We start from the raw sequence: 12,338 nt of genomic DNA, 5'->3' as shown, positions 1-12,338 counted from the left end.
TTTTTTTTCTTTTATTTTTAAGAAACCATTTGAAAAATCCTGCGTGAACAAACTGTGCCCGTGCTGTTTTCAGTGGTAGCAGGAAGAGTTTAGTCCCCCTACCACTCACGTTAGCAAAGCCCGATGGATCCTTCCTCGCAGTAAGAGTGTAGAGAGGAGAGATTTGCTCTCTTCCCCTCCCTCACCACCACGGACCCCTGGGGGGTTCACTGCTGCGGGATCACCTCCTTCTCTGGATCTAGGGACAAGTGAGCAACTGTTTTCCTCCCCTTTGGGAAGCGCTGTCTTGGCTGCGAAAACTTGGGGCTGTGAAAGTCCCACGGTGTGTGTGTTGGACGGGGGAAGGGGGTTGTTTTGTTTTGTTTTGTTTGCTTGTTTGTTTTTTTGAATCAGACATACGTGGAGGTCTAAAGGGAAGAGAGGAGATCCAGTGAGAATGGGCTCTAAAATCACCCCATTTGATGGGCTTATAGCAGAAGGGAGGGTTAGGGTTAGGACCCAGGGTTCCGGAAAGAAAGGGAGTAAGAAAGGTGGGGGGAAGATAGGTGAAGGACTCTATAACAAGTGGGGAATTTGCACCTGATGGTGGTGGCCACTGTGGTCTGGGTTGTGAGATGTGGCCCTCCACGTAAAGTTTTCAAATAAACTTTAAGAATCCACTTCAGGCCAGCATGCCCCCTACTTTCGGGAGTGGGGCAGTACAGAGGTGGTGTCTGATGAGACATTTATTTATCTGGTTCTGCAAAGCCTGAAATCACTGAGAAAGGCGAACCACTGCTAGTATCATACCAGATATGCCTTTAGCATGGGCTTGATTCCATTCAGTAATTAGAGATAACACTTAAAATCCAAATGCAGATAGTTGTGATCAAGATATGAGAGGGAGGGTGGGTACCCTTGAAGCCATACTTAGAAGCAATTAGGAGAATCTAGGTTCACCGAAGTAAAATCATTTATGTAATAGTTCCTAGAACGTAGTAGGTGCTCAAGATGTGTTTGTTGAGTATAAGTGTATGAAGGATCCTTACTTATTTAAAAATGTGTGGAGGAAATAGACTGCACATTTCTGGTGAAATAGGCAATAGGCTATGATTTACAATTTCAAAGAGGCATTGATTTTATAGACTTGTTTTTCTATTTATAAATTGAATTTAATCACTGTAGAAAAGAAAAACAAACATAAAGAAAAAAAATTCCCCAAACACCCAAAGAAGAACATTTATTAACATTTTAACATATATCCTTCCAGAATTTCCCCACTCACGTCTGTACGTCTAATAGCTATAGTTATGCGTATATTTTACAAAATAGAATCAAGCCATGCAATTGTTCTATAAACTGCATTTTCATTTAGCACTGTGGTATAAATGTTCTTCCTTGTCAATAGATGTAATCTAAATTAAAGAACACTGGCTTTTGGAGTCAGACCAAGTTTGTTCTAATTCTCTATCTGTCACTCACTAGATTGTTGAGCTTGGGCAAATCTCATTATTTCTCTGAACCTCAATTTTCTCATCTTCAGGTGAAAATGGGAATAGTATAATAGCTCTCAGAGTTCTTGTGACAACCAAATGAGATAATACATGTAATTAGTTCATATGTGCTTCATAAAGAGTGGCTATTTTAGAATTTATACGTGATCTATTACATGAATTTACTTTGTTGCTTTTAGCAGTGTTGCACTGACCATCATTGTACAGAAATTTTACAAGCTTGTCATGTTGTTTTTTCCCCCTTAAGATGAATTTTTACTTGTGGAATTATTTGGGTAAGGAAATGTGCTCATTCTGGTCTTTGGAAAGTACTATATTTTAAAATGCCCTTCAGAAAGGTTGCCATTCAGTGGCTTCACAAGTAATTTATGAGAGAGCTATTTCCCTATACCAACACTATTCTGAATATATTTTTATTTTTGCCTGTCTGATAAGTGAAGGATAGTATCTTGTTGTAATTTGTATTCTTTTTATGTGTTTAACGGCTGTTTATTTTTGTATTTGGTAAATGTCCTTACCATACCCTTATCTTTCCTTATTGATTTGTGAGAGTTTCCTATATATTAAAAATTTTTAATTCTTCCTAAATATTAAATTTTTAATTCTTTGTTATATAATTGCAAAAACGTTTCCTAGTTTTTTTGCCATGTAGAAGTTTCTTTTTTTTTTTGTTTTTATGAAGTTAAATTCATTTTTCTCTTTCTAGTTTTTATCTTGAGGTCATGTTTACAAAGACCTTCCCCTTCTCTTAAGATGACATAAATGTTCCCCATCTATGTTTTCCTTTAGTACTTTTCAGTATGTGTGTACTTCCTTTTTCATTACATAGAGTTAAGTGCTCAACACTAAAATGTGAAGGTTGATGAATTTTTATGTATCTATCTACACATACAGCACCCAGATCAAGAGATAGACCGTTTCCAGTACTCTAGCAAGTTTCTCTGTGTCCCCACTCAGTGAATACCCTTCTCAAAGTTAAGTACTGTTCTGATCTTTGCTTCCATTGCTTAGTTTTTCTGGCTTTTGAACATCCAACAATATGACTCTTGTTCTGGCCTCTTATTCATCATTATGTCTGGGACACTCACCGTGTAGTAGTAAATATTATTTGTGATTGCTGAGCAGTATTCCATTGTATGATTATACCACAAACTATTGATCAGTTCTGATGTCGATTGACTTTAGATTGTTTACAGCTTGGAACTATGAAGTATTTTTTTGGACATGAGTGCTTCTCTCTCTGTAATATACCAGAGTATAGTGTTCCTGGGTCATAGGATAGACTCTATTTGGCTTTAGTAAATACTGCCAGAGAGTTTCCCAAAATGGTAGAAGCAATTTACACTCTCACTAGCAATACATAAAGGAGTTCAAGTTACTTTGCATGTTTGCCTTTTATTGTTGGCTCTTCGGGTTTGTTGGTTCTCATTGGAGTTTTCATTTGTATTTCTCTTATGACTAATGATGTTGAGTCCTTTTAGAGATGCTTATTGGCCATTTGGGTATTTTTTTTTAATAAGTGCCTGTTCACATCTTTTGCCCATTTTTATGTTGGATTGTTTGTCTTATTGATTTGTAGGACTTCTTTATGTAGCATGCTCATATGTATGTATTTGTAGGTATGTGTGTATTTTTTAAACACTTAAAGCTTTCCCTATTTTATTTTGGTAGGTGGTTTGTGATAGAAATCTAACCTAATATTATTTGCAAAATGTTATCTAGATATTCCCGTGCCTTTTTTTTTTAAACAAATTATTTCTCCATTGATTTTAAATACTAGCTTTTCCATATAACACCCTCTAGTACATACTTGAGTCTATTTCTGGGCATTTCACTCCTATTTTATCAAGAAAGAAATGACCTGTTTTGGTGTTTATCTCAGACTGTTTTTATTGTTGTAGTATACAGTACTGTACTATACATTTATATTTCATAGATCAAATTCCCTTTCATTTGTTTTCTGCAAATTTGTGACTACTTCCAAGTAACTTTGGTATAATTTTGTTCAGTTCCAATGATGACATCAACAAAAAACTTGTTGGAACTGTTTAAATTTAAATATTAATTTAAGGAAAACCTTCTAGGCAGAGGATGTGTGTGAGTCTGACTAGCTGATGTTGTTTCATTGATCTCTGTTGTGGACTGAATTGTGTTTCCCCCAAACTCATATGTTGAAGCCCTAACCCCTGCAAAGGCATCTGGGGGTAGGGCCTTTAAAGAGGTGATTAACCATACGCCTAGGGGTAGACATAGAGGTGGGGCCCTAATTTAATCTGACTGTTGACCTTATAAGAAGAAGAAAGGAAAGAAGAGAGGTGCTCACACAGAGAAAAGGCCATGTGAGGACACAGGTAGAAGGCTGCCATCTATAAGCCAAGGAGAGAGGTTTCAAGAGAAATCAAATGTGCTGCCATCTTGATCTTGAACTTCTAGTTTGTGAGAGATAAACTGAGAGAAAATAAATTTTTATTGTTCTAAATTATCCAGTCTGGGTATTTTCTTATGGAAGTCCTAGCAGACTAATACAGTTCCCTTTTTTTTTTTTTAAGATTTTATTTATTTATTTGACAGACAGAGATCTCAAGTAGGCAGAGAGGCAGGCAGAGAGAGAGAGGAGGAAGTAGGCTCCCCGCTGAGCAGAGAGCCCAATGCGGGGCTCGATCCCAGGACCCTGGGATCATGACCCGAGCAGTAGGCAGAGGCTTGAACCCACTGAGCCACCCAGACGCCCCTTCCATTAAGTTTTTATATATATATTTTTTAAACATTTGACGCTTAGTTGCTATTTTAACATTATTAGAGAAGAGAGAGGGATCTAATAGTTGAATATATTTCCAAATGAAGTAATGTTGGTTTTTTTTTTTAGGTGAAATTCACGTAAAATAAAATTAATTATTTCAAAGTATGCAATTCAGTAGCATCTAGTACATTCACAATGTTGTGCAACTACTTCTGTCAAGTCAGACGTTTCATCACTCCCAAAGAAAACCTCATACACATTAAGCAGTCCTTCCCCATTATCCCCTCCCCACAGTCCTTTGAAACCACAAATCTGCTTTCTGTTTTATAGATTTGCCTCTTCTAGATATTTAAAATGAATGGAATCATACAATATATGGTATTTGGTGATTGGATTTTGAATTATTTAGCATGTGTTTTTTGAGGTTCATCTATATTATAGCATGTTTTAATAATTTATTCCTTTTTATGGTTGAAAAATATTCCACTATAATGTATATAACACATGTTCTTTATCCATTCTTCTGTTGATGGACATTTGTGTTCTTTTCAACTTTTAGCTATTGTGAATACTACATCTATAAACATTAGTGTGCACGTACGTGAGTACTTGTTTTCAAATTCTTTGTGGGGGGATATACATAGAAGTGAATTGCTGAATCGTGGCATTTCTTCTTTTTATTATTTTTATTAACATATAATGTATTATTTGCCCCAGGGTTATAGCTCTGTGACTTGTCAGGCTTACACATATCATCGCATTCACCATATCACATACCCTCCCCAATGTCCATAACCCAACCACCCTCTCCATACCTCTCCTTTCCCCAGCAACCCTCAGTTTGTTTTGTGAGATTAGAGTCTCTTATGGTTTGTCTTTTCTGATCCCATCTTGTTTCATTTTTTTTCTTTCCTATCCCCAAACCTCCTACCCTGCCTCTCAAATTCCTCACATCAGGAAGATCAGATGATAATTATGTTTCTCTGATTGACTTATTTCACTCAGCATAATACCCTTTAGCTCTATCGCAAATGGCAAGATTTCATTTCTTTTGATGACTGCATAGTATTCCATTGTATATATATACTACACCTTCTTTATCCATTCATCTGTTGATGGACATCTAGGTTCTTTCCATAGTTTGGTTATTGTGGACACTGCTGCTATATACATTTAGGTGCATGTGCCCCTTTGGATCACTGCATTTGTATCTTTAGGGTAAATACCCAGTAGTGTGATTGCTGGGTCATAAGATAGCTCTATTTTCAACTTTTTGAGGACCCTCCATGTTGCTTTCCAGAGTGACTGCACCAGCTTGCATTCCCACCAACAGTGTAGGGGAGGGTTCCCCTTTCTCCGCATTCTTGCCAACATCTGTCGTTTCCTGACTTGTTAATTTTAACCATTCTGACTGGTGTGAGGTGGTATTTCATTGTGGTTTTGATTTGTATTTCCCTGATGCTGAGTGATGTTGAGCACTTTTTCATGTGTCTGTTGGCCATCAGATGTCTTCTTTGCAGAATTCTCTGTTCATGTCCTCTGCCCATTTCTTGATTGGATTATTTGTTCTTTGGGTGTTGAGTTTTATAAGTTCTTTATAGATTTTAGATACTAGCCCTTTATCTGATATGTCATTTGCAAATATTTTCTCTCATTCTGTGAGTTGCCTTTTGGTTTTGTTGACTGTTTCCTTTGCTGTGCAAAAGATTTTAATCTGGATGAAATCCTAGTAGTTCATTTTTGCCCTTGCTTCCCTTTTCTTTGGCAATGTGTCTAGGAAGAATTTGCTGTGGCTGAGGTCGAAGAGGTTGCTGCCTGTGTTCTCCTCAAGGATTTTGATGGATTCCTGTCTCACATTGAGGTCTTTCATCCATTTTGAGTTTAATTTTTGTGTGTGATGTAAGGAAATGGTCCAGTTTCACTCTTCTGCATGTGGCTGTCCAATTTTCCCAACACCATTCGTTGAAGAGGCTGTCTTTTTTCCATTGGACATTCTTTCCTGCTTTGTCAAAGACTAGTTGGCCATAGAGTTGAGGGTTTATATCTGGGCTCTCTATTCTGTTCCATTGATCTATGTGTCTGTTTTTGTGCCAGTACCATACTGTCTTGATGATGACAGCTTTGTAATAGAGCTTGAAGTCTGGAATTGTGATGCTACCAACTTTGGCTTTCTTTTTCAACATTCCTCTGGCTATTCGGGGTCTTTTCTGGTTCCATATAAATTTTAGGATTATTTGTTCCATTTCTTTGAAAAAAAATGATGGTATTTTGAGAGAGATTGCATTAAATGTGTAGATTGCTTTAGGTAGCATAGACATTTTCACAATATTTGTTCTTCCAATCCATGACCATGGAACATTTTCCCATTTCTTTGTGTCTTCCTCAATTTCTTTCATGAGTACTTTATGGTTTTCTGAGTACAGATTCTTTGCCTCTTTGGTTAGGTTTATTCCTATATCTTATGGTTTTGGGTGCAATTGTAAATGGGATCAACTCCTTAATTTTTCTTTCTTCTGTCTTGCTGTTGATGTATAGAAAAGCAACTGATTTCTGTGCATTGATTTTATACTCTGACACTTTACTGAATTCCCGTATGAGTTCTAGCAGTTTTGGAGTGGAGTCTTTTGCGTTTTCCACATAAAGTATCTTATCATCTGCAAAGAGTGAGAATTTGACTTCTTCTTTGCCAATTCAGATGCCTTTTATTTCTTTTTGTTGTCTGATTGCTGAGGCTAGGACTTCTAATACTATGTTGAATAGCAGTGGTGATAGTGGACCTCCCTGCCATGTTCCTGACCTTAGTGGAAAAGCTCTCAGTTTTTTTCCATTGAGAATGATATTTGCTGTGGGTTTTTCATAGATGGGTTTGATGATATTGAGGTATGTACCCTCTATCCCTACACTTTGAAGAATTTTGATCAAGAAAGGAAGTTGTACTTTGTCAAATGCTTTTTCAGCATCTATGGAGAGTATCATATGGTTCTTGTTCTTTCTTTTATTAATGTATTGTATCACACTGATTGATTTGTGGATGTTGAACCAACCTCAGAGCCCAGGAGTAAATCCCTCTTGGTCATGGTGAATAATCCTTTTAATGTACTGTTGGATCCTATTGGCTAGTATTTTGGTGAGAATTTTTGCATCCGTGTTCATCAAGGATATTGGTTTGTAATTCTCCTTTTTGGTGGAGTCTTTGTCTGGTTTTAGGATGAAGGTAATGTTGGCCTTATAAAATGAGTTTGGAAGTTTTCCTTCCATTTCAATTTTTTAGAACAGTTTCAGGAGAATAGGTATTAATTCTTCTTTAAATGTTTGGTAGAATTACCTTGGGAAGCCGTCTGGCCCCGGGCTCTTGTATGTTGGGAGATTTTTGATGACTACTTCAGTCTCCTTACTGGTTATAGTTCTGTTCAGGTTTTCTATTTTTTCCTGGTTCAGTTTTGGTAGTTTATATTTCTCTAGGAATGCATCCATTTCTTCCAGATTTTTAAATTGGATGGTGTATAGTTGCTCATAATATGTTCTTATAAATGTTTATATTTCTTTGGTGTTGGTTGTGATCTCTCCTCTTTCATTCATGATTTTATTAATTGGGGTCCTTTCTCTTTTCTTTTTGATAAGTCTGGCTAGGGGTTTATCAATTTTATTAATTATTTCAAAGAACCAGTGCCTAGTTTCATTGATTTGTTCTGAGTATTTTTTTTTTTTTTTTTTAAAGATTTTATTTATTCATTTGATAGAGATCACAAGTAGTGAGAGAGGCAGGCAGAGAGAGAGAGAGAGAGGAGGAAGCAGGCCCCCCGCCGAGCAGAGAGCCCGATGCGGGGCTCGATCCCAGGACCCCGAGATCACGACCCGAGCCGAAGGCAGAGGCTTTAACCCACTGAGCCACCCAGGCTCCCCGTGAGTATTTTTTTTTTTAATCAGGAAAAGGTATTGGAATTTTAAAATTCTTTTTAATCCACTGAGCTCCCCAGGTGCCCCTAAAATTCTTTTTATATATCAATTGAGGTGATTATGTGTTTTTTTCCCCTCATTCTGTTTTTTTTTTTTTGAATTGTTTAATTTTTATTTAAATTCAGTTAATTAACATACAATGTATTATTAGTTTCAGAGGTAGAGGTCAGTGATTCATCAGTCTTATATTATATCCAGTGTCCTTTACATCATGTGCCCTCCTTAATCTCCCTCATTCTAGTAATGTGGTGTATCACATCGATTCATTTTTGTACGGTGAACCACCTTTACATTCCTGGAATAAATACTGCTTGGTCACAGGATGTGATGCTTTTAGTATGTTTCTGGATTAAATTAGCTAGTATTTTGTTGAGAATTTTTATATCTATATTCATAAGAGATTAGTTTGTAGTTTTATTGTTATTGTCTGGTTTCAGTGTCAGGGTAATGCTGCCTTATAAAATGAGTTAAAAAATGTTCCCTCCTCTTTTATTCTTTGAAAGAATTTGAGAAGGCTTGGTGTTAATTTTTCTTTAAATTATTGTTGGTAGAATTCATCAGTGAGGTCATATATTACTAGATCTTTTTTTTTTTTAATTTTTGGAGGGTTTTGGTTACTGATTGAACCTGTTTATGTATTACAGATCAGTTGAGATTTTTTTCTATTTCTACTTGAGTCTGCTTTGGTAGTGTATTTCTAGGAATTTGTCCTTTTCATCTAGGTTATCTCTTTGGGGTTTTTTTGTTTGTTTGTTTTTTGTTTGTTTGCTTTTTCTATACAGTTGCTCATAAAATTCTCTATAATCCTTTTTATTTCTGTAATATTGGTAGTAATGTCCCCACTTTCATTTTTGGCTTTAGTTATTTACTACTTCTCTCTCTCGCTCTCTCTCTCTTTTTTTCAGTCTACCTGAAGGTTTGTCAATTTTGTTCTTTTTAAAGGACTAACTTTTGTAGATCCTCTCTATTGTTTTTCTTATTCTGTTTAATTTATATCTGCTCCATTTTTGAAAATAGAATTTTCTTCCATCTTTTGAATTAGGGTTTGGTTTACTCTTCTCCTTAAAGATCTTTAAGATGTAAAATTAGGTTACTGATTTGAGATCTTTCTTCTTTTTTAATATAGGAATTTATAGCTGTAAATTTCTTTCTGAGCATTTAGTTTGTTGCATCCCATAAGTTTGTATGTTGTATTTTCAGTTTCATCTGTCTCAAGGTATTTTCTTCTATCTCAAAACATTACATTTCCCTTGAAACTTGTTCTTTGACCCATTGGTTATTTAGAAGTGTACTATTTAATTTTCTAATATTTGTGAAATTTTCAGGTTTCTTTCTGTTATTGACTTATAGCTTCATTCCATTGTTTTCAGAGAAGTTATTTGTGTGATTTAAATATTTTAAAATTTATTAAGAGTTGATTTGGGTCCTAATGTACGTAGAATGTTGGAGAATGTTCCATGAGAAGAATGTATATCTACTATTGTTGGGTGGAATATTCTTTATATGTCTCTTAGATCTAGTTGGTTTATAGTGTTGTTCAAGTCCAGTATTTTATTTTTTTTTTTAAGATTTTATTTATTTACTTGACAGACAGAGATCACAAGCAAGCAGAGAGGCAGGCAGAGAGAGAGGAGGAAGCAGGCTCTCCACTGAGCAGAGAGCCCCATGTGGGGCTCGATCCCAGGACCCTGGGATCATGACCTGAGCCAAAGGCAGAGGCTTTAACCCACTGAGCCACCCAGGGGCCCCTCAAGTCCAGTATTGTCTTATTTATCCTCTATCTGGATATTTGATCCATTGGACATCTGCTGAGTTGAGAAGCAGAGAGCAAGGACAAATTAAAATGCTGCACTGGTCTCCTACTGTTTGTTAGCTGTCTCCTTGATTCAGCATTCACTTGATTGCTACTGCCTTTGTCTCTTTTCTAGAATTCTGAAGAACTTGACTGACAGTTTCCACTCGTTTTTTCATTGTTTTTTTTTATGGAAGGATGAATCCCTGGAGCTGGCTACTCTGTCACTTTCACTGACATCACTTCCTACCTTCCCCCTTAAAGTTTTGAAAATGGCAACTTGTATATCCACATCATACATCTAGTTTCTTTTGAGGAACTAGAAAATATTGAGTCCATAGTTCCACATATTGACAATTGCCTGGTGAGTAGCCATTGTCCAGTTCAGGCATGACATACGTTCTTCATTTTCCCTGCACTTTCCAAATCATTTAAGTTACCTGATTGGTTCCTCTACCCTTTTTACTTTTCGATCTCTTTAGTATTATGTAATGACTGTGAGCCTGGGTCTTGAGGCAGACAGAACTGGATTTGAATGTTTTCCTCACCATTTAAAGGCTGTGTGTCCTTAGAAAAATGATATGTCTACTGTGATCGTTAGTGTCTTCATTTGTAAGAGAAGAGAAACATAATTACTCAACTGAGTTATTGAGATAAGTAAATGATATAATTTATGAAGAATTCAGCCCAGTGCCCAACATTCAGCAAGTAAATATAGTTGCCGTGAGTTTTAACATAAATTTATTAAAGTCATTTTTTATGTCCCTTAGTAATGTTTGGAATTTTTTTCTTATACGTTGAGTATATTTGTTTAAAAATGTTATTCTTATGTAATTGATGAATTTTATTGTTGTTGTGAATTGGATATTTTTTCCCAATATATTTTCTAAATAGCTAATGCTAATTTGTAGGAAAGATAATCGTATTTCTCTTTTCTCCTGCCATCTTTATTTTCTTATTAGATTAAATAGATTTTCAGAATAGTTTCATTTTTCTTGATAGACAATTGTAATGATAATTTTCCTCTATGTTTATAATATTTATACTCTAATGCTTTTTTTCCTAATATTGAATAGGACTGTCAAACAATGTTTAATAATTATGAGGATTACAGATGTCATTTTTTCCTGAATATTATGGGAATGCCGCATTAAGTACAATGCTTAATTTTGGTTTCTGATATATGAATAAGAATAGATCACAGAATAATTTCTATGATAAGGAATTTTCTTTCTATTTCCATTTTACAAAAGATTTTAATTGGCTTTTGAAATTTATAAAATCATGTATAGAATCTATTGAGATGATCATATGATTATATCTGTTAATTTATTCACATTACATCCGTAGATTTTTAAATGTTAAATCAGTAATCCATTCCTAGAATAGATCTTACTTGGTCATCCTCTGTTAGTCTTTTAATACAATTCTGGGACCAGTTTTGCTAATATTTCATTTAAGACATTTATATTCTAGTAACAAGTGAGATTGCTCTGTTGTTACCTTTTCTTGTTTTATATTTACTGACTTTTGGTACAAGTATTATATTAGTTTTATAAAATGACTTTAGAAACCTACTATCTGGGGCACCTGGGTGGATCAGTGGGTTAAGCCTCTGCTTTTGGCTCAGGTCATGATCTCAGGGTCCTGGGATCGAGCCCCACATCGGGCCCTCTGCTCAGTGGGGAGCCTGCTTCCCCCTCTATCTCTGCCTGCCTCTCTGCCTACTTGTGATTTCTGTCTGTCAAATAAATAAATAAAATAAAATAAAATAAAGAAACTTACTATCCTCTTCTTTGCCCTGAGAGTGTTTATATATGAACTATCTGTTCTAGATTTGTTAAAACTCACCTATAAAATCACATGATCTGGTTTTTTTTGGGGTGTGGAGAGTATGATTGTATTGTGTACAAATCTTTTATAGATTTTTCCAATTTATTCTATGGTTATTGGTCTACTTAAATTTTCTCCTTCTACTTAAAAATTTTTTGAAAATTCAATTTTACTTAGAAAAATACTGCATTTCATTTCAAATTTAAAATTTATTGAGCATAAGTATTTTCTTAGAATATTATTTCAATCCCCATATATGTTTATATTTCCTTTTGAATTTCCAATATTGAGTCCTCATTCTTTCTTGATTGGATTCAGTTATATTTTCTTCCTAGTATGTTTCTTTTAATGTTTGTTAAATAGCCTTTTTAAAGAAACATCTCTTTTGTTTATCAGGTCTATTGTGTGTTGTTTTGGGGGTATTGAGGTTATAGTATACCAGACAGGGAGTTTATAATTTCATGATCCTCTGACCTGTAATACCTAACTCTGTATGGACTACCAAGATCAATAAATTTGAAGT

This window comes from Lontra canadensis, unplaced genomic scaffold (assembly GCF_010015895.1).
Source record: "Lontra canadensis isolate GAN:19392208 unplaced genomic scaffold, GSC_riverotter_1.0 scaffold6, whole genome shotgun sequence".
Lineage (NCBI taxonomy): Eukaryota > Metazoa > Chordata > Mammalia > Carnivora > Mustelidae > Lontra > Lontra canadensis.
Note: the sequence above shows the minus strand (reverse complement) of the source record.